Raw genomic sequence first — 22,731 nt, forward strand, 5'->3', positions numbered from 1 at the left:
AGGCTCTCAGGCCCGCAGGCCTCGCAATGCTGCTGCGCACCGACCCGACACGCCCTATTCTGACGCGTCATCAGCCTCGTGCGAATCATGGGAGCGGCCATCTGGTCAGCGGCCATCTTCTCGACCCGACACGTGCGACCGACGGCAGCGGCCATTTTACGAGTCCGACTCGGCTGACGACTCCGACTAACGCGACTGGGTGCGATCACCCTCGATCAAACTCGGCCAAAACACCTTCAGAACTTCATGATGCAGGTCCAGGTCAACGGGCACGACACTGCATGCCTCTTCGACTCCGGGAGCACGGAGAGCTTTATCCACCCTGAAACGGTAAGGTGCTGCTCCCTACGCACCCATCCCGCATCCCAAACCATAGCCCTCGCATCTGGGTCCCACTCGGTACAAATCACAGGGTACTGTATTGCGGATCTCTCGATCCAGGGTGCCAAATACACCCGGTTCAAATTTTATATCCTCCCTCACCTCTGTGCCCCCCTGCTGCTCGGACTGGATTTCCAGTGCAGCCACCGAAGCCTGACACTGAAGTTCGGCGGACCCTTGCCCCCCCTCATGGTGTGCTGCCTTGCGACACTGAAAGTCGCACCCCCCTCGCTATTCGCTAACCTCACTCCTGACTGTAAGCCCGTCGCCACCAGGAGCCGGCGCTACAGTGCCCAAGATATGGCTTTTATCAAGTCAGAGGTCCAGCGTTTACTGGGAGAGGGGGTCACCGAGGCTAGCAACAGCCCTTGGAGAGCGCAAGTGGTGGTAGTCCGGTCCGGGGAGAAGAAACGGATGGTCGTGAATTATAGCCAGACCATAAACCGATTCACGCAGCTTGATGCGTACCCCCTTCCTCGCATCGCGGAAATGGTAAATCGGATCGCCCAATACCGAGTCTTTTCCACGGTCGACCTCAAATCTGCCTACCACCAGCTCCCCATCCGACCAAAAGACCGCCCCTATACTGCCTTTGAAGCAGCCGGCCGGTTCTTCCACTTCCTCAGGGTCACCTTTGGTGTCACAAATGGGGTCTCCGTCTTTCAAAGGGCGATGGACCAAATGGTGGACCAGTACGGTTTGCGGGCTACATACCCGTACTTGGACAATGTCACCATCTACGGCCATGATCAGCAGGACCATGACGCTAACCTCAAAAAGTTCCTCCAGACCGCCCGAGCCATTAACCTGACCTATAACGAGGGCAAATGCGTTTTCCACACCACCCGGCTGGCCATCCTCGGCTATGACGTGGAAGACAGGGTCCTAGGTCCCGACCCCGACCGCATGCGCCCCCTTAAGGAACTCCCTCTCCCCCGCAGCCTCAAAGCCCTCAAACGGTGCTTGGGGCTTTTCTCCTATTACGCTCAGTGGGTCCCCAAGTATGCGGACAAAGCCCGCCCACGCCTAAAGACCACCACTTTTCCCCTCTCGGCTGAGGCTCAATTGGCCTTCAACCGCATCAAGGCTGACATCATCAAGGCCGCCATGCACACGGTGGACGAAACCATCCCTTTCCAGGTAGAGAGCGATGCATCAGACATCGCCCTGGCTGCTACCCTCAATCAAGGAGGCAGACCAGTAGCGTTCTTCTCCCGAACCCTCACCGCCTCCGAGGTTCGACACTCTGCAGTCGAAAAGGAGGCACAAGCCATTGTGGAGGCTGTGCGGTGCAGGAGACACTACCTCGCCGGTCGGAGGTTTACCCTCGTCACCGACCAACGGTCGGTCGCCTATATGTTCGATAACACGCAACGGGGCAAAATAAAAAACGATAAAATTTTGAGGTGGAGGATCGAACTCTCCACCTACTCGTATGATATCAAGTATCGTCCAGGGGAGCTCAACGAGCCCCCAGATGCCCTGTCCCGCGGCACATGCGCCAACGCGCAGGAGGACTGCCTGCAAGCCATCCACAATGACCTCTGCCACCCGGGGGTTACCCGGCTCGTCCATTTCATCAAGTCCCTCAACCTACCTTACTCAACCAAGGAGGTCAAGGCCATGGTCAGGACCTGCCAAGTCTGTGCGGAGTGCAAACCGCACTTCTATCGGCCAGATAAGGTTTGGCTCGTGAAGGCCTCGGGCCCCTTTGAGCGACTGAGCGTGGATTTCAAGGGGCCCCTCCCATCCACCAACCGTTATGCCTATTTCCTCACCGTGATCGATGAGTTCTCCCGTTTCCCATTCGCCATTCCCTGCACCGACATGACCTCAGCCACGGTGATTAAGGCACTGCACAGCATCTTCACCCTGTTCGGTTTCCCTGCTTATATCCACAGCGACCGGGGTACATCATTCATGAGCGATGAACTGCGTCAGTATCTGCTCAGCAAAGGCATCGCCTCGAGCAGAACGACCAGTTATAACCCACGGGGAAACGGGCAGGTGGAGAGGGAGAAAGCGACCGTGTGGAAGGCTGTCCTTCTGGCCCTGTGGTCGAGAAATCTCCCAACCACCCGCTGGCAGGAGGTCCTACCCAATGCCCTACACTCCATTAGGTCACTCCTCTGCATGGCCACGAATGAGACCCCTCACGACCGATTGTTTCTCTTCCCCAGGAAGTCTACCTCCGGGGTCTCGCTTCCACCTTGGCTGATGGCTCCGGGACCTGTTCTTCTCCGGAGGCACGCGAGGAGCCATAAAACGGACCCCCTAGTTGAAAAGGTCCGACTGCTCCACGCCAACCCCAGTTACGCCTACGTGGAGTACTCCGACGGCAGGCAAGATACGGTTTCCCTCCGGGATCTGGCACCCGCCGGATCCTCCACCACAGACGCCCCTTCCCGTGCCGCGTCCCTGCAGGACCCGTCGCCCCCTACAACACACCCCCTTCCGGCCCTACCACCCATTGGTGAGCTCCTACCGTGCGCCCCCCCTTGCGTCCCCCCTTTACACACCCCGCCGGCGCCGGCTCCGCTACCCCCGGCCCTGCCTAGTTCCTCTGCCCCGACCCGGACCGAAGCTCCGACCGCTGTGCTCCCGGATGTGCCCTCAACCGGGACTTCCGTGCCCGCCGCACCACCGCCCGAGTCGAGGAGGACGATCCGGCTACCGAGACGGATGGACCTATGATGGCACTTCACCCCCGCCGGACTCCTTTTTAAACAGGGGGTGAATGTGATGAACGGTTACTTCCTTATCATCATGTAAAGTGATGTCCCCTTTAAGACCGGGCTTGGAACCCTGGGGACTCCGCCTCTGGCTCCGCCCATCTGGGAGCCATACATAAAGGCCTGCCTCATGGTCTGTGTAACAGTCAGCTCTCGTCTCTAGCTGTAGTATAGTTATTAGTCTAATAAAGCCTTCTTTACAGTTTAATCTCTAAGCGTCATTATTGAGGGTACCTCAGAATGAAAGTAAGCTTTGTGTTGAATATTTATTTTGGGAGTCTGCTCATGCCGATGGATCCATTGGTTTGACTGGTATCTTTTCAGGCTTCTTTCAAGATCCAAATTACAATTTCTGTTTAATGGTCTCCTAAACCTAAGACAATATATGCTTGCAGAACGTTACCTGGCTCTGAGCTATTTTGTGCATTGCTTTATTACCCATTCTTATTAATATTTATCTTGGGGTATGTATTTTTTTATCACAAATCTTCCCTCCTGTCATTAATTTGGATCACTCTTTTGTTAACTCTTAGCATTGTGATTCGCTTTGGCACCATTTCTCTTTTAATGCTGCTGTGTCAAATGTCACGGTAATTGCACTTGCTAAGCCAGTGGCTGAGGGAGAACATTTCTGGTTTTGTTTCTCTCTCACAGCCCTGTCATCAGATTGTTTTCCTGTCAGATACAAAGAAGAGCTTGAAGACAATTACGTTTCTCCCATCCTGACTGCAAATCTGGGGGAGGGGGTGGGGAAGAATCACGTTTTGAAGTTTGCAGCTCAGTCTCTCCTGCCCACATTTGGACATCTGTCTCCTCAACCTGTTTCCCTGCTCTGTTTCCTTGACCCTGTCTTATTACTTACACTCTGGCCTTTAGTGCTTGTCTTGGCCAATCTCCCATTCATCCCACTCATTTTAAACTGCACCTTTCTCCACTGCTGCCTGGCTCCATTAGTCAGTTCGCTCCGTAACTTGCTCTAAGGCTGCTTGATCCACAACCTGACTGTTTCCTGCTGGTGACATTTTAGCCTTATGTTTTGTGATAGCCTATTGCTAAAGAGTACAGGTTTCTATGAGAGCGGACATAATAAAAACAAAAGTGGCTTCTATGTTGCGTAGCAATTGCATTTTGAATGCAATGAGCAAGGGGAAGAATATGTTGAGGGACAAGTTACCAGAGGGGATAGTTTGAGCATGTTAGGAGCCCAGGCACCTAAGTAAAGACAGCCTTTCCGTGGATTACATCCATGGAGTTATGGCAGATAAACAGATAATCCAGCACTATGTTTCCTCTCTCACAAGAAATGTTCAATCATTTGCAGAACTCTTTTAATATCTGTATGAATATTTGTATTGAGTTAATTATTGTGGGTCTGCATCCAGGACTGATCCCTCTTCAGCACTGGTATGAAGGATTAGGCTTAGATTCTGTCAGGCCCCCCTCGTGGTGCAGGCTTCTACTATTTTCAGGAAAATTGGGCAACCTTATCCTGACCCCATAGTTCATGGTGCGGGTTCCCCTGGAAGGTACAATCGAGGGGTAAGTGCTGGGATTCATGTGCACTGATTGTTTGGGCCATTTGTAAGTATCAGGTCAGCTGATGAAATAATTCATGCTCTTTCAAGTAGGCCCTGAAAGCTGCCAGGTTTGCCTGGGTTTTCACCTGCAGGGAAGGAAACCTGTGTGTGCTCTACACGTGACTCCTCTCAGCTCTAGATGGCAGACTCTTAAATGCCTTCTGGTCTTTCTAACATCACTTACATCCCCGCCTCTGCTCACCCAACTGTCAACCCAATGCACATTGCTTATTAGTAGACAGATGAATCATTCTAAAGAATCCGAAAGAGATTAATCTTAGAATAGCAGAAAGGAGAAAAGTTTCACTGCAGTTGCTTCTGAAATAGCTTCTGTTGGCAACCCCCTTATGTTTCAGTTGTTTCAGTGTGCAGCATGCAAATAACTGAAGACATTTTTAGATGTAAAGAATTTTAAGTTTAATTCTTTCTGCTAATGGACATTCCAGCATTTGCATTACAGTGAGGAACCTCAGGCAGATGAAAACATTTGGGTAGGATCTCCTCATCTAATGAGCTGTCAGTCTCTGATGCAAAGACCCAGTGTGGGTCACCAATTCTAAATTAGCGGTGTGGCTTAAATTTGAAACACACTCTGTCAATCATACTTGCAATTGTGCGATTAACCTGCACTGCCTCTGTCAACGTGTAATTATACATTCCCTTGATCCGACTTGGCTTTGGAATTCTTTTTTCTTTAGGTTTATTCCTTCCCATTTCATTGCCCTCTTGACAACTGAAGCAATTTGGGATTATACAATGTCACAAGCCAGGCACAAGTGGACAATTGGTTTGCTGACCCCTATCGGGAGCATGAAGTGTCTGGAAAATTCAAAAGTTTATATGTAAATGTTGTCAGACATTCGTCTATCTTAGAGATTGCCTTCTTTAGTTCCAGATCGCAATTTGACATCTAAGGCAGAGATTTCCAACCTCTGTTCACACAAGTACTGCTGTATCTCAATCATCAATCTCACTGAAGCCTGGACAGACATTGTATAAATGGAGTAAATATAATCCCAGGTCTCTTCATCTTTCTCTGTTTCTCTTGTTTACTGGGACTAAGATTCTGCTATTTGTTATACAAATAGGTGAGCTGTTGCCGAGCCGACAATGGAGAAAATACATTTCAATGCCCCATTCTTGTGCTTTGCTGTCTGTTTCACTGCCTTTCTGGCTGCTGAACTTTCAGGTCCCACTGGGGACAGGTACAGAGGTGGCCAGTGTGCCAGTTTCCTAATGCCATTCCTGGCACCAGAAAATTTCACCAGAATAGGGGGAGAGTGGATCTGCAACCCTACTGACCTCTGGTTCGAGTCAATTTTGATGCTCAAGGAGTTTGTTAAGAGCTCATTAATAGGAGATGTAATGATTTGACTGGGGTGCATGGGCTGTATTTGCTCTCTGGGCAGACCAGGTGAAGAGAGGGAGGTGCACACTGGGCAAGCACTCCTGACCAGCCCAGGGAATTAACTGCGCTCCATAAAAGTGTGATTGGCAGCGAGCGAACCTCACCCATTGATGCGCAGATTCCCTTCAGTGCTGCACAGGTGGGCAGAGTGGGCAGTAAGCGCTCAGGCAGGTACAAGGCAGGGGGAGGCTCGTGACCTTTGTGTATCCCAGGGGTCACATGAACAGGAGGTAAGGTTGCCAAAGACAATTAGGTGACCAAAAGCTTTCAAAGAGGAAATGACTGAGATACCATCAGTGGCGATGAGGAGTAACAGTAGGCAGAGCAAGCCCGAGGTATCAGGAGGGAAGGTGTTACAATCTCCATAGAGGTCAATAATATTGAAAGAGAAATTTGATCTTCCAATTAATAGCTGAAAGGATGACACATCAAGATGTGACATTTTAAAACTTTTATTGTGGAAATGTTTTAAAAACCTTTGACTAAAGACTATTTTGTAGGCAACTAATATTTTTGTCATTGACCGCATGTGGATGTTTCCTCAGCCAGGCTTCATCACATGACCCATCACTGTAACTTGGGCTAGGTTTCCTTATTTTCCATTCTTGTACTTTATTCTTCCTGTCCATGACCTCCACTGCCTGTCCATCATCCTGGATAATTCAGCCAATTCTTATATTTTCCAATAGGCTTTCCTGCCTGTCCCACTATTGTTGCATCAATCCAGTTGTCCAATACTTCTGGAGAATACTATATCCGGGAACCCACTTGGGGGAGTTGACCTCTGGGGAAAAAAATAGCCCCTTCCTGTTCATCGCAATCTGGTTTTCTGCTGATATCCAACTCCTGATCTATTATATCTTGTCCCTTGGCTCTGCCCCACAAAATAGAAGAGTATGAGACACACATGGTGCTTTGTCATCTTCCATCACATTATCACAATGCAATGATCTGTGAGGAATGGGCTTTTATTGTTTGATTCCCATGTTGGATAATCACCGATTTCCCTTCACGCTCTGTAACTTTCACTGGGCCTTTCCATTCCTTTTGCATCAGGTCAGCTGAAGTAAATTCTACCTCAGATGTGTTTATAGGGTGTTGTAGTGCCCTTCTAATTCCTTGTGATACCATAGCTTGATTAATGTTTGCAAGGCATTTAAGTGGGAGAAAAAATAGAGCGAATTTTCCTTCAAGAGCAAGGGGAGCTTCTGAAATCACCGAAGGCTGTAATGATATGTACACAGACATGTAACTAAAGGGTTATTCACAACACTTAGCTGTAACACGACCACAAGAGGGCATTACTAGATACACTATATAACTGACTTCGCAGAAGCTCTAGCTCTCTTTCAGCTCTCATTACATGCAGGAGTTACCAGATAACAGCAGTGTAGCAGAGAGGATGTAGCTTAGATACAGTTTGTACAGTTAGTTATCTTTACATTATTTGCTAGAGTTAGTTCAGTGGAGTGTCAAACTCATTTATTAGTTTTATCGTTACTTAATAAATTCTTTCAGTTTACTTCGAAGACTCGAGTGTTCTTCAACATCATCTACAGTTAGTAACGACATATATTACTTAAATCCAGTAATATAACAAAGGCAACTTCAGGGGCGAAATTCTCCGTTATCGGCGGAAACTCCGCCGATCGGCGCAAAAAACGGCGCAAATCCCACTTGCGTCACGTCATAAAAAAGGGCCGATAGTCTGCGGCCCGAAATGGGCTAGCAGCGACGTAACGGGATCCGCGCTTGCGCAGTGGTTCACGCCGTGCAGTGTCATACGCGCTGCACGGCGTGACGGCTCATAAGGCAGCGCAGCTCCCCCCCACGCGACCGGAACACCCGACCGCAACACCCGACTTGATGGCTGGCCGTCGCTCAGCCCCGAGGTTCGAGTCACGCGATGTGGAGGCGCTCCTGGACGCGGTGGAGCAGAGGAGGGACGCCCTGTATCCCGGGCACGGCCGCAGAGTTGCCCCACGCCACAGCCGGCGTCTGTGGAGGGAGGTGGCAGAGGCCGTCACCGCTGTGGCCCTAACACCACGGACAGGCACCCAGTGCCACAAGAAGGTGAACGACCTCGTCAGAGCAGGCAGGGTGAGCCTCCCCCATATCCCCCCCTCCCCATATCCCCCATATCCCCCCTCCCCCATATCCCCCATATCCCCCCTCCCCCATATCCCCCCTCCCCCATATCCCCCCTCCCCCATATCCCCCATATCCCCCCTCCCCCATATCCCCCCTCCCCCATATCCCCCATATCCCCCCTCCCCCATATCCCCCCTCCCCCATATCCCCCATATTCCCCCCTCCCCCATATCCCCCCTCCCCCATATCCCCCCCTCCCCATATCCCCACTCCCCCATATCCCCCATATCCCCCCCATATCCCCCCTCCCCCATATCCCCCCTCCCCATATCCCCCTCCCCCATATCCCCCATATCCCCCCTCCCCCATATGACCCCCTCCCCCATATCCCCCTCCCCCATATCCCCCCTCCCCATATCCCCCCTCCCCCATATCCCCCCTCCCCATATCCCCCCTCCCCCATATCCCCCATATCCCCCCTCCCCCATATCCCCCCCCCTCCCCATATCCCCCCTCCCCCATATCCCCCCTCCCCCATATCCCCCCCTCCCCCATATCCCCCCTCCCCCATATCCCCCCTCCCCCATATCCCCCCTCCCCCATATCCCCAAGTAAATCCAGCCCTAACCTTAACCTCTGCAATGCACGCGCAACCGATGGCGTGCATTCATATACCTGCCTAACACTGTTGCCTTTTACCCCTGCCACCCCCCCCCCCCAGGAGAAGCGCGCACACAACAATAGGGAGCATGTGAGGACTGGAGGAGGGCCCGCTGATGAGAGGCCACTGACCGTACACGAGGAAAGGGCCCTGGAACTGGCTGGCGGACCTGAGGACCGGGAGGTTGCTGATGCAGAGGTTGGGGCCCCACGAGCAAGTGAGCCACCAACAGCCCGTCCCCATATCCCCCCCTCCCCGATATCCCCCTCCCCCGTATCACCTGATCACTGCCTGATGTCGAACCATGCATGCTTCATTGTGTATCGCAGGACCAAACGTCGAGGCACCCATCCCCGCAGATGCAGACCGCCCGCAGGATGCCCCTCGGAGACCACAGGAGACGGAGAGACCCGCACCCTCCAGCATGCGACGCCCGCAGGATGCCCCTCGGAGACCACGGGAGACGGAGAGACCCGCACCCTCCAGCATGCGACGCCCGCAGGATGCCCCTCGCACACCACGGGAGACGGAGAGACCTGGAGCAACAGGGAGACGACACCCCCGTCACGTGCGGGAGCGACCACCCAGCGATGAGGGGGGCAGCCACAGGCCCCCGTCACATCCGAGCCAGGACACCCCTACCCGGGACACCACTACCCAGGACACCCCTACCCGGGACAGCACTACCCGGGACAGCACTACCCGGGACAGCACTACCCAGGACACCCCTACCCGGGAAGACGAAATACCGGACAGTGACTCAGAGTGGATGGGTGGAGACGAACCCCCACCCCAACGTGCCATGGACTCAGAGTGGGACGAAGAGCACGACACAACGCCACTGCTGTCACCAACACCCTCCACCATCGCAGAAACACTCACCACGGTTGGGCACTTTAGTGATGAGGCGTCTGGTACACTCACTGGTGCGCACAACACAGCTGTCCCGGTACAGCAGGTGGAGGTAGGAGCAGCAGAGGGACCGGGCGGTCGGAGGGCAGCCCAGGCCAAGCGAACATCTGCCGCCCAGATGGATCCCAGGTTCCTGCAGTTACCACACCCACACATAGATCCGATGCAACCACCGACACGGAGACGAGCGAATAGGGTGACGGGTGGCTTGCGGCGGCTGCGGTCGCAGGTGGAGGAGTCCACCCGCGTCCAGGAGCTGGGAGTGGTCCCGGTCATGCGTGCCACCCAGGCTGACACCGCACGGGTGGCGTCCGCGGTGGAGGCAATGGGTGCGACGGTGTCAGACATGGGGAACGGTTTGCGAGGCCTGGGGCCTTCCGTGCAGGCGGCGTCTGTGGCCCAGGAAATGGCTGCCCTCTCACAGGAGGCCATGAGCCAGTGCCAGCGCCAGATGGCAGAGGCGCTCAACGCCATAGCCCAGTCTCAGCAGGCCATGGCCCAGTCTCAGCAGGCCATGGCCCAGTCTCAGCAGGCCATAGCCCAGTCTCTGCAGGCCATGGCCCAGTCTCTGCAGGCCATGGCCCAGTCTCAGCAGGCCATCGCTGAGGGCATCGGCGCCAGTGGCCATGTGCGAGCTGGCGTCGCACTGTCGCAGACAGGGTTCGACAACCCCCTGGGCTCCATGGTTGCAAACCTGCAGACCCCTGTCGATACCAGCACGGGCCTCCAGGACTGGCAGCGCCAGATGTCGGGGGCGCGTCGGATGGCCAGTCCGTTCGCATCCCCCACCCATGTAGAGGCCTGGGGGCCATCGGGCACCCCGAGGGAGGAGGAGGTGGTGCGGTCCGTCCCGGCTCCCTCTGTAGGGGAGGTCCCGGTACACCGCGACACCTCGGACTCCCCCCCTTCCGTCCCAGGTGCATCGGGTGGGCAACGGGCAGGACAGGCTGGCAGCTCGCCATCCCAGTCGCCCGGGCCGCAGCCTGGCCCATCTAGGCCAGGACGCCTCAGGAAACGGCCGCCAAAGGGATCCGGTGTCAGAGGGCAGGAATCACAGGAGTCCACCTCCAGTTCTGCTGTACCGTCTGGGGAACCACGTAGACGTAGTCAAAGGGCCCGTAAGGCCAAACAATTAGACACTGAGTAAGTTGGCACAGGTGCAGGGCACAGATGAGTTTTAGGGGCTAGGGCACGTGCATGAACTCCTTTGGTTATTAAAGTCAATGTTACACCTACCGAAGCTGCCTTTGTGCTCTGTCCAAAGTGTGCGGGCGTGTCATGTACGTTGAGCGCAAGTGTGTGTGTGACGGGTGGTCTTACCTCAGCCCCAGGTGAGTCTGCCCCCTTCCCCCTGGGCCGCCATCAACATCCCCCGGGCAGAGGACGGGACCGGGCGCTGCAGTGTCACAGCCGCATGCAGGGATGGTCCGGGTGGATGGTGGTACTGTGGCCATGGGTCAGACATAGTCCAACGATGTAGAGCCAGGAGCTCATCGGAGGCGGGTTGTCATCATCCTCCATGCCCTGCGATAGACACGCGTCCACCCGCAACTGGGTGAGCCCGGCCCCTTGTGCCGCCGGTGGATCGGCAATTGGGGGTGGGGGGGTGGTGTGCATGCGGGTGGGGTGTGTGGGGTTGGGGAGGGGGGTGAGGGTGCTGGGTGGGTGGATGGGTGGGGGGTGTGGGTGGTCGGCTGTTGTCATGGTGTGCGGTCTGTGGCCATACTACCCGATTCCCACGCCCATCTAGTCAGTGAAGCGGGCGTCTATCAGTCTGTCCCGTGCCCGCTGGGCCAGCCGGTAACGGTGGACAGCCGCCCGCCTGTGTCTACCCCGTCTGCCCTGACCATTGCCCCCATCCCCCTCATCTGGGGAGGACTGGGCCTCTTCCTGCTGCTCCTCCACTCAGCCCTCCTCTGCCTGCGGCACATCGCCCCTCTGCTGGGCTATGTTGTGCAGGACGCAGCACACCACAATGATGCGGCCGACCCTATCTGACCGATACTGGAGGGCGCCCCCAGAGAGGTCCAGGCACCTGAAACGCATCTTCAGCACGCCAAAGCACCTCTCGATCACTCCCCTTGTCGCTACATGGGCATCATTGTAGCGGTTCTCCGCCTCATTGCGTGGCCTCCGTATAGGCGTCATCAGCCACAATCGCAATGGGTAGCCCCTGTCGCCCAGCAACCAGCCCCTCAGCCGGGGATGGCGTCCCTCGTACATGCCGGGATGGATGACCGCGACAACACGAATGAGTCGTGTACACTGCCTGGGTGACGGGCGCAGACGTGCAGGATCATCATGCGGTGGTCGCAGACCACCTGTACGTTCATTGAATAGGTCCCCTTCCTATTAGTGAACACGGCCCTGTTCTCTGCAGGTGGCCGCACGGCGACGTGCATCCCATCGATCGCGCCCTGGACCATGGGGAACCCGGCAACGGCAGAGAAGCCCACGGCCCGGGCATCTTGGCTGGCCTGGTCCACGGGGAAGCGGATGTAGCGGTGCGCCATGGCATAAAGGGCATCTGTCACTGCCCGGATGCACCGATGCACCGATGTCTGCGATATGCCGGACAGGTCCCCACTCGGTGCCTGGAATGACCCCGTTGCATAAAAGTTCAGGGCCACCGTAACCTTGACGGACACGGGGAGAGGGTGTCCCCCGCCAGTGCCACGCGGTGACAGGTGTGCCAGCAGGTGGCAGATGTGTGCCACGGTTTCCCGGCTCATCCGGAGTCTCCTCCTGCATTCCCGGTCCGTGAGGTCCTGGTATGACTGCCGGGGCCGGTACACACGGGGCGCCCTCGGGTGCCTCCGTTGCCGTGGGGCCACGACGTCCTCCTCCCCCTCCTCGTCCTGTCGGTCAGGTGTCCCTCCAGCCTGGGCGGCTGCCGCCTGCCCCTCTGCGGCAGCCTGCGCCGCCTCTCTGGCACGCTCCTCCTCCTCCTCCTCCTCCTCCTCCTCATCCAGGGCAACATAGACATGAGCGGCTGCCACCACGGCAGCCAACATCGCTGGATGGTCTGAAAACATGACGGCCTGGTGGGGGGGAGGGGAACGACGACATGTCATCATTGCCCATATCCCCTCCTCCCCCCAGCCAGGTGGCATGGACCGCATGGGTCCAACTGTTGGAGGCTGGCACCTGGCCAGGTGGACCAACTCATTTGCCCTCCCATCACCCACCCCGGCACGGACCCCCTCCCCAACCCCCAACCTCCACCCCAGCACGGACCCCCCCCCCCAACCTCCACCCCGGCACGGACCCCCTCCCCAACCCACAACCTCCACCCCAGCACGGACCACCCCCCAACCTCCACCCCGGCACGGACCCCCTCCCCAACCTCCACCCCGGCACGGACCCCCTCCCCAACCCCCAACCTCCACCCCAGCACGGACCCCCCCCCAACCTCCACCCCGGCACGGACCCCCTCCCCAACCTCCACACCGGCACGGACCCCCTCCCCAACCCCCAACCTCCACCCCAGCACGGACCCCCCCCCAACCTCCACCCCGGCACGGACCCCCTCCCCAACCTCCACCCCAGCACGGACCCCCCCCCCCCAACCTCCACCCCGGCACGGACCCCCTCCCCAACCTCCACCCCAGCACGGACCCCCTCCCCAACCTCCACCCCAGCACGGACCCCCCCCCCAACCTCCACCCCGGCACGGACCCCCTCCCCAACCTCCACCCCGGCACGGACCCCCTCCCCAACCTCCACCCCAGCACGGACCCCCCCCCCCCAACCTCCATCCCGGCACGGACCCCCTCCCCAACCTCCACCCCAGCACGGACCCCCCCCAACCCCCAACCTCCACCCCGGCACGGACCCTCTCCCGGAGCCCAGCCTACTCTAACCACCCCCCCCCCCCCCGCCGCACACACACACAAGCCGAGACACACCTCTCCTCACGCAATCAGTCTGCGGCCACGCCATTTCCTGCCCAGAGCCAACCCCCCAGGCCGTCACTCACCTCCTCGCTGGTCGGCGTGAGCCTGGAGCACCGGGTCACGCCGATGAAAAGGAGGTTTGATTCACGTCGACGTGAACGGTCATCACGTCGACGGGACTTCGGCCCATCCGGAAGGGAGAATATCGGCAGGCCGAATATCGGCTGCCTTGCGCAGACCCGTGACATTCTCCGCGGCAGCGGCGCCATTAACGCCCCGCCGACTTTTCTCCCTTCGGAGACTTCGGCGGGGGCAGGGGCGGGATTCACGGCGGCCAACGGCCATTCTCCGACCTGGCGGGGGGTCGGAGAATGACGCCCCAGATTCCTACCATACTATACCCAGCCACCCCCTCCAACCATTTGCAAAGATTCTTTTGTAGGTATTTCCCATGTCAATGCCACTTGTAATGCAGTGGTCAATAAGTATTTTATGTCAACTACTGTCAACTACTGCATTGGTTCCCCTCAGACTGACCATTACTCAATAGGATCTCAGTTGCTGTTTTCATGAATATGGGCTGGAGAAGTCCAGCGAAGCCGGAAACGTGATTGGGAGGAGAGTTGTGCGTCAGCCGAAAATTGTGGCCGGCGCAGGGCACCCGCCAGAATGCCATGCTCCGGTGCCTTGACAGTGGTGTGAATGCATTCTACCCCACACGTACAGTAAATGCCATTGGCATATCATAGAACATAGAACATAGAACGATACAGCGCAGTACCGGCCCTTCGGCCCACGATGTTGCACCGAAACAAAAGCCATCTAACCTACACTATGCCATTATCATCCATATGTTTATCCAATAAACTCTTAAATGCCCACAATGTTGGCGAGTTCACTACTGTTGCAGGTAGGGCATTCCACGGCCTCACTACTCTTTGCGTAAAGAACCTACCTCTGACCTCTGTCCTATATCTATTACCCCTCAGTTTAAAGTTATGTCCCCTCGTGCCAGCCATTTCCATCCGCGGGAGAAGGCTCTCACTGTCCACCCTATCTAACCCCCTGATCATTTTGTATGCCTCTATTAAGTCTCCTCTTAACCTTCTTCTCTCTAACGAAAACAACCTCAAGTCCATCAGCCTTTCCTCATAAGATTTTCCCTCCATACCAGGCAACATCCTGGTAAATCTCCTCTGCACCCGCTCCAAAGCCTCCACGTCCTTCCTATAATGCGGTGACCAGAACTGTACGCAATACTCCAAATGCGGCCGTACCAGAGTTTTGTACAGCTGCAACATGACCTCCCGACTCCGGAACTCAATCCCTCTACCAATAAAGGCCAACACTCCATAGGCCTTCTTCACAACCCTATCAACCTGGGTGGCAACTTTCAGGGATCTATGTACATGGACACCTAGATCCCTCTGCTCATCCACACTTCCAAGAACTTTACCATTAGCCAAATATTCTGCATTCCTGTTATTCCTTCCAAAGTGAATCACCTCACACTTCTCTACATTAAACTCCATTTGCCACCTCTCAGCCCAGCTCTGCAGCTTATCTATGTCCCTCTGTAACCTGCTACATCCTTCCACACTGTCGACAACACCACCGACTTTAGTGTCGTCTGCAAATTTACTCACCCACCCTTCTGTGCCTTCCTCTAGGTCATTGATAAAAATGACAAACAGCAACAGCCCCAGAACAGATCCTTGTGGTACGCCACTTGTAACTGAACTCCATTCTGAACATTTCCCATCAACCACCACCCTCTGTCTTCTTTCAGCTAGCCAATTTCTGATCCACATCTCTAAATCACCCTCAATCCCCAGCCTCCGTATTTTCTGCAATAGCCTACCATGGGGAACCTTATCAAACGCTTTACTGAAATCCATATACACCACATCAACTGCTCTACCCTCGACTACCTGTTCAGTCACCTTCTCAAAGAACTCGATAAGGTTTGTGAGGCATGACCTACCCTTCACAAAGCCATGCTGACTATCCCTGATCATATTATTCCTATCTAGATGATTATAAATCTTGTCTCTTATAATCCCCTCCAAGACTTTACCCACTACAGACGTGAGGCTCACCGGTCTATAGTTGCCGGGGTTGTCTCTGCTCCCCTTTTTGAACAAAGGGACCACATTTGCTATCCTCCAGTCCTCTGGCACTATTCCTGTAGCCAATGATGACATAAAAATCAAAGCCAAAGGTCCAGCAATCTCTTCCCTGACCTCCCAGAGAATCCTAGGATAAATCCCATCAGGCCCCGGGGACTTACTTATCTATTTTCAGCCTGTCCAGAATTGCCAACACCTCTTCCCTACGTACCTCAATGCCATCTATTCTAATAGCCTGGGTCTCAGCATTCTCCTCCACAACATTATCTTTTTCCTGAGTGAATACTGACGAAAAATACTCATTTAGTATCTCGCCTATCTCTTCAGACTCCACACACAACTTCCCATCCCTGTCCTTGACTGGTCCTACTCTTTCCCTAGTCATTCGCTTATTCCTGACATACCTATAGAAAGCTTTTGGGTTTTCCTTGATCCTACCTGCCAAATACTTCTCATGTCCCCTCCTTGCTCGTCTTAGCTCTCTCTTTAGATCCTTCCTCGCTATCTTGTAACTATCCATCGCCCCAACTGAAACTTCACACCTCATCTTCACATAGGCCTCCTTCTTCCTCTTAACAAGAGATTCCACTTCTTTGGTAAACCACGGTTCCCTCGTTCTACGCCTTCCTCCCTGCCTGACCGGTACATACTTATCAAGAACACGCAGTAGCTGATCCTTGAACAAGCTCCACTTATCCAGTGTGCCCAACACTTGCAGCCTACTTCTCCACCTTATCCCCCCCAAGTCACGTCTAATGGCATCATAATCGCCCTTCCTCCAGCTATAACTCTTGCCCTGCGGTGTATACTTATCCCTTTCCATCATTAACGTAAACGTCACCGAATTGTGGTCACTGTCCCCAAAGTGCTCTCCTACCTCCAAATCCAACACCTGGCCTGATTCATTACCCAAAACCAAATCCAACGTGGCCTCGCCTCTTGTTGGCCTGTCAACATATTGTGTCAGGAAACCCTCCTGCACACACTGTACAAAAAAAAAAAAACCCATCTAATGTACTCGAAATATCATAACTCAAGTTTTACATTTTGTACATTGTACACTCGTTAAAGGTAGATGCAATGGTTCAATTCACAAACTGTTCTTCTTCTGTGTCGCCCTCCCTTCGCAAGCACCCCCCCCCACACACACACACAAACACACACCCTCCCCCCCCACCCCCGGCCCCCTCTACCTCCCTTCTTTTGCTATTTTAGGGTCCATTCCTGGCCCTTTACCGTGAATAATTTGTATCTGCTGCCTGTGGTCCTGTTGGCTCCCATGCGTTTCCCCCCCTCCCCCACTCTATTGATTGTTGGCTTCGAACAGGCATCACTCAGTGACTGCCACGTCCCTCTGAGACTGGTGCAGCTCAGCCAGAGTCGGGGCAATGCCGACAACGCCCTCAGCCATAACCCATTGAGACTGGGCCAAGCGCTGTAATGCCAGGTGGCCCTGGTACCTCGCTGCCTGTGACAGGGCAGCCCAGTCCTGTGCCTTGACCACCACCCGCACAGAGTACCCCAGGCCTTGGATGCCCAGGCCTTGAATGCCCTGACCCATGGTCGATACCTTCGCCCCCAGGGTTCCACCGCAGGCGCCACCTGTCAGTGTTGGCTTAGGTGGCAAGCATCGTCGGCACCTGGACTGCACGCAGTTGGACTCCTCCAACTGCACCTGCAGGCGCTGGGTGATTGCTGACAATGCCTCATGTTGTCCCCGGCTCTGTGTCTGCATCTCCATTATTGATGGGACCGCTGTTTCCGCTTCACTAGAGAGCCCAACCGAGGTGAGTGTTTCAGGGATGGTGGAAGGTGTTAGTGACAGTTGTGAGAGGAAGTCAGTGTCATCCTCGGTCTGGAGGTCCGCGGTGTCTCCAGATGGTATTTGAGGGCTCGTCTCACTGTCCATTTCCTCCTCGTCGCTGGAATCTGCTTGGGGGTGGGGGACACCAGAAGGGCCTGCCCTGTCGCTAGGTGATCCTGCAAAGATGATGCATTATTGAATCGTGGGTTGGGGTGGTGGGTAGTGAAAATGAAAAAAAAAATGCAATGAAAATCGCTTATTGTCACAAGTAAGCTTCAAATGAAGTTACTATGAAAAGCCCCTAGTCGCCACATTCCGGCGCCTGTTCGGGGAGGCTGGTACGGGAATTGAACCGTGCTGCTGGCCTGCCTTGGTCTGCTTTCAAAGCCAGTGAATTAGCCCTGTGCTAAACCAGCCCCTAGTGTGGGTGAGGTGGGGCGGTGTGGGGTTATGCCACACATGACATGGAAAACCAGTACACAGCAGTTGCCCGATGCCAACCTCCACTTTGTTAACGGCCCTATCGCCAGGCCCACTGATCGGGTCCAGTGCCCGCTGCTCTGTGGTGTCCGTCAGTTCACCTCCGTTCTTCTCTCATTCCCTGCGGCTGTGCACCGTCTTCTCCGGGGGGAGGGGGGGGGGGGCATGAGAAGACAGAAAGCGCACAATATTAGACAGTTGGATGTGGGCAGCAGAGGGGGTGGGCAGCTGGTGGGCTTCGTGGCCAGGGCACCTGGCTATGGCGACCGGCATGGGTGATGGCATATGGTGCAGGGTGGGAGCAAGCACACTGCCGGCAGGTGGGGTTTTGTCGCCCTCGAGGCGGGGGGGTTACCGGTGTGTGTGACGGGGGCTGGTGCCAGGAGCACAGTGCTGCCTCCTCACCCAGGCCGGTCCTGAGGAGGTCCTGCAGTTTCATACAGCTCTGCTGGCCAGTTCTGGTGGTGTGGCCTACGGCGCTGATGGCCTCTGTCAACTGTGCCCAAGGCCTGGTGTACGGCAGCGGGTCCCAGCCTCCTTACCACTCTGGGGAACAGGGTGGGCCGCGTCTCCTCCATGGCGGCCAGCAAGGTCTCCAGCTCGGCCTCCGTAAACCGCTGTGCCACTCTCGGTGCTGCCATCTTGTTGGCTGGAATGAGTATGTGTGGGGAGTGGGGCACGAATATGTGGGTGCAGCTGTCAGCCTCTCGAGTGCCAATCCTGACCCGGCAAATCGGACACTGTTTTTCATTGGAATCGATCCTGTTCCACATGGCACTGGTGCGAGCCCATTAACCAATCCTGAATTGCTCTGGGATTGGGACCAATTTAGTTGTCGTACAAGCCCACCGATTCAGTCCCAGCGTCAACACTCACGCTCTGAAACGAAGAATCCTGCCCATGATATCCACATTTTCCCATATGTCTTTCCTGAAATTCATCATTTGAAATTTGTTTTTCCTTTATTACATTGGGAATTTTCTCGGTGTCCCTAATCCATTACACACCCATTTCCCCATGACAATGGTCTGTTTATCCTCGCTATGTATTACCATAAATAGGCTAAATCTAGTCACGACATCTGCAAAATATAGCAATGAAAATACCTCAATCCTTGTCCCATACTTTTAAGTACATTGTCAGTGAACATCATTAAATTCCCTGGTCAGTGGCAGATTCGCAACAGGATGTGGTGGTGTCCTTCAATATTTAACACAAATGTCACATTGAGCTATAACGCGCTCAATAATCCTGTCATATTCTTTATCAACTACTCCAGCATCTCACAACAGAGCTTTCAGTTTCTTTGACACTGGCTGTGTGAATTTTCTGTGTAACTTCCAGATAATCCTTTTCTTGTCTGCCAAAGAGTGCACCACGAGAAGTTAACAATACGGCTTAGACTCCCTGATGAGAAAAACTGGCTTTCTCAATGGCTGGCAGTAATGGTCTATTTGCATCTATTTGCATAAAATGCAGACCTATGGGGTGGGATTCTCTGAAAATGGGGCTACGTTCCCATGCCGGCGGAAAAACTGGCGCCAACGACTCCGACGTCAATGGCCCCCCAAGGTGAGGAATTCTCACCTTTCTAGGGGGCTAGGTCGCCAGCGGAGTCGTCTTCGGTGCTCCAATCGGCGCCAAAGGGCCGGCGCGGGTTCGCGCATGCGCGGAACGGTCGGCGTATTCCGCACATGCGCGGGGGTTCTCTTCTCCGCGCCAGCCCCTGGGCAATATGGCGGAGCCCTACAGTGGCCCGGTGTGGAGGAAAGAAGGCCCCCACGGAAACAGCACGCCCGCAGGATCGGTAGGCCCCAAAAGCGGACCATCGTCAGATTGCCTATCAATATTCCTGTTTATGTACTGTCTAATATTTTGGCCATGATGTGGAGATTCCGGCGTTGGACTGGGGTGAGCAATATTTTGGCAATCTCAAACTTCGGTAACCAGGGAGTCTTCCATCCTTTGCTTTACAGCAGAGTTGTCCGTATTTGATTGGAAAATAACTGGGAATTACCGCTATCCCAAAAGTAGGACAGCAGCCATTTGGTATGGAGAGAATCTTTCCCATGCAATTGAACACATGTCTAAACCGAAAGTCTCTTGACATGAGAAACAAATCCACAAGAGAAAGTGGATGAGAAAATATCAGCAATGATTGAATGGCGGAACAAACTCGATGGGCCGAGTGGCCTAATTCTGCTCCTATGTCTTATGGTCTTCCAGCCAGAGACTTGAAAGCCAATGCAGACTCCAGGATTTCAAGGTTAAACTTTTTCAGCCTCTTACCAAAGTCCATAATATATTCCTTCATAAACTGACCTGTCAAAGATTGACCATATTTCATATGCTTCCAGTAAATCATCCTTTGCATAAAACCTTTTCAAAAACTGTAATAGAAAGGTTAATCCTTTTTCGCTGTCCAAATCATCCACATCCAATCCTGAAAATACTTCACCCTTTTTTGCTAGTTACGACAAAGCCAAGGCCACACCTTGCTTCCTCCGGGTAACCCACGCAGACACGGGGAGAACGTGCAGACTCCACACAGACAGTGACCCAAGCCGGGAATAAAACCTCGGACCCTGGTGCTGTGAAGCAACAGTGCTAACCACTGCACTGCCGTACCGCCCCGCCAGCATCAGGACCTCGGATCTGGCTGAAAAGTTATAACTCCCCACACAGTTGGTCCTTGCGGTGAGAGCTTTGGCCCATGAAACAGGTTGACCGTTCCTGACCACCCTTGGTGAACCACAGGGCCTAAACCTCCAGGCCAATATCACCACAATATGACTGAAAACACTTACAATCCCCAAACAACCGGTCTTGCCCAGTGAAAGTAGGCCTGAGTCAAGGTAGCCAGCCCTGACGCTCCTTATGACTACAGTGCCAGACCCCACGGCCTTGGCTTTTTATTACAATCTTATTAAAAACATCAACGCTCATTTCCTGAAGATATTGTGTTGAACGGTGAACATACTTCCTGAGGCATCCTGCTGGATGTCTGCTGCTTTTAGTGTCTTTAGACTGATTCATGCCTTGGTCCAGACAAACCCATTCATCGCTGACACTGTTTCTACGACAGAAACAATGGACCCCATTCAGGTGAGTTGCTGCTCTCGAATAAGGGGCGGGATTCTCCCTAATCCGACGGCAAAATCAGGAAAGGCGATTAGGCTGAGAATTGATTCCGCCAGGCGCCGATTTGACGCCAAATCGCAATGCTCCAGCACCTCGACAGCGGCGTCAATGCGTTCTGGAATGCACCTACAGTAGGCACCTTATGCATACCATTAGCGGGCCGGATCCGGTATTCTCCGGAGACTCCGCAATCCTCCGCCTCCGATGGGCCGAGTTCCCGAAAGCATGGTTCACCTGTGCTTCTAAAAATTGTGAAACTGGCGTGGTGGCTGCTGAGGGAGAGATAGGGGGCTGGATTCACCGATTCTGGGGTTATGTCCCCATGCTGGTGTGGGAACGATAACTTTTAGACCAGAAAGACTGGCGCAAAACAGCCATCGATTTCCCGTTTTGCTGGGGGCCAGCAGGACGGCAGCGTAGAGCACCTGGCTCCAGCTGCCGATATGCCCATAGAATCGCCGGGTTTGTGGGCGCGCATGCGCACGCCTGCGACCTGCAGCGGCCGCGCCGTGCAACATGGCGAACGCAGCCCGCGAAATACAGCCCCGTCTTTGGCTGGCTCACGTGCCCCGGACCACCTCCCCACAGTGCCCCCAGCCCCGAATAATGCCCCCCTGCCCGCGGATCAGCCCTCCCCGAACTGTGGGCCGCTGGACTGAGTCCGCAGCCGCCACGCTTAGTTCCCGACAGGTGAGACCATGAGAAACCCACGCTGTCGGGAACGCAGCCAGTCGGGGGCGGAGCATCAGGAGGCGGGCCTCAGGCAATGTCCTGAGACCGTTGATACGTGGTGCAGCTTATTCCTAGAGTACGCCGCTTTGGTGGGGGAGGAGCATCGCGAAAGCGGCACCGCCCCCGATACTGTCGCAAACGTGGATTCTACGCCCGTTTGACGAACCCGATTTCGGCGTTGGCGACCGGAGAATCCAGCCCAGGGCATACAGAAGGTGTCCAACATCACCATAGTTTGCTGATAGTTGTGCCGCTGGCTGGGGGGCTTCTGCCAGGGCCGGGGGGTGTAGTGGGGGTTTGGACAGAAGCCCGCGGATTCTGCATTGGCGTCAACACTTAGTCTCAGAAACGGAGAATCCCGCCCAAGATGTTTTCATCTCTGTCCTCTGTAGTATCAGAATCCCCTCTAACTGGACTTCTATTAAATATAAGACCCCTAAATCCAAGGCCAGAAACACTGCAAATAAACAGGCTAAACCCCACACAGCAGCGGCCTTTTACAGTCAGGGGGTAATCGTCAAAGCATGTCAATATCGATCCCAACCTGATACCATGTAAGGAAACTGCGTTATCATCACAATGGCGCAAGATAGTCGCCATCAGGCAACTTAATTAAAGAAATTGGGGAGATCCACATAGCAGACAGCCCCAAACAACAGCCATCATTCAAGCAGCACCAACAGCAGCTATGGAGAAATGAACTTTGTTCCGTGTTTATCAATCTGGGAGCCAGAGGCCTCTAACCTGAACGGGGTCCATGAGGGCCGATTTGGCAGAATGTGCTCAT

General features: G+C 54.5%; 2 long non-coding RNA genes across 2 annotated transcripts in view; one reads left to right on the forward strand and one right to left on the reverse strand.

The window, feature by feature from the left end:
• The window catches only part of LOC140403885 (uncharacterized), a 57,417-nt gene that overhangs the window by 8,087 nt on the left and 26,599 nt on the right, over nucleotides 1-22,731 (reverse strand). The gene's annotated exons all lie outside the window — the stretch shown is intronic.
• Nucleotides 4,613-22,731, forward strand: part of LOC140403881 (uncharacterized) — a 111,338-nt gene continuing 93,219 nt past the window's right edge. Inside the window, exon 1 of the long non-coding RNA XR_011938428.1 lies at nucleotides 4,613-4,652. This is a non-coding gene — a long non-coding RNA (uncharacterized lncRNA). The remainder of the gene's footprint in view (nucleotides 4,653-22,731) is intronic.

The sequence above is a fragment of the Scyliorhinus torazame genome, chromosome 2 (genome assembly GCF_047496885.1).
Source record: "Scyliorhinus torazame isolate Kashiwa2021f chromosome 2, sScyTor2.1, whole genome shotgun sequence".
Classification (NCBI taxonomy): domain Eukaryota; kingdom Metazoa; phylum Chordata; class Chondrichthyes; order Carcharhiniformes; family Scyliorhinidae; genus Scyliorhinus; species Scyliorhinus torazame.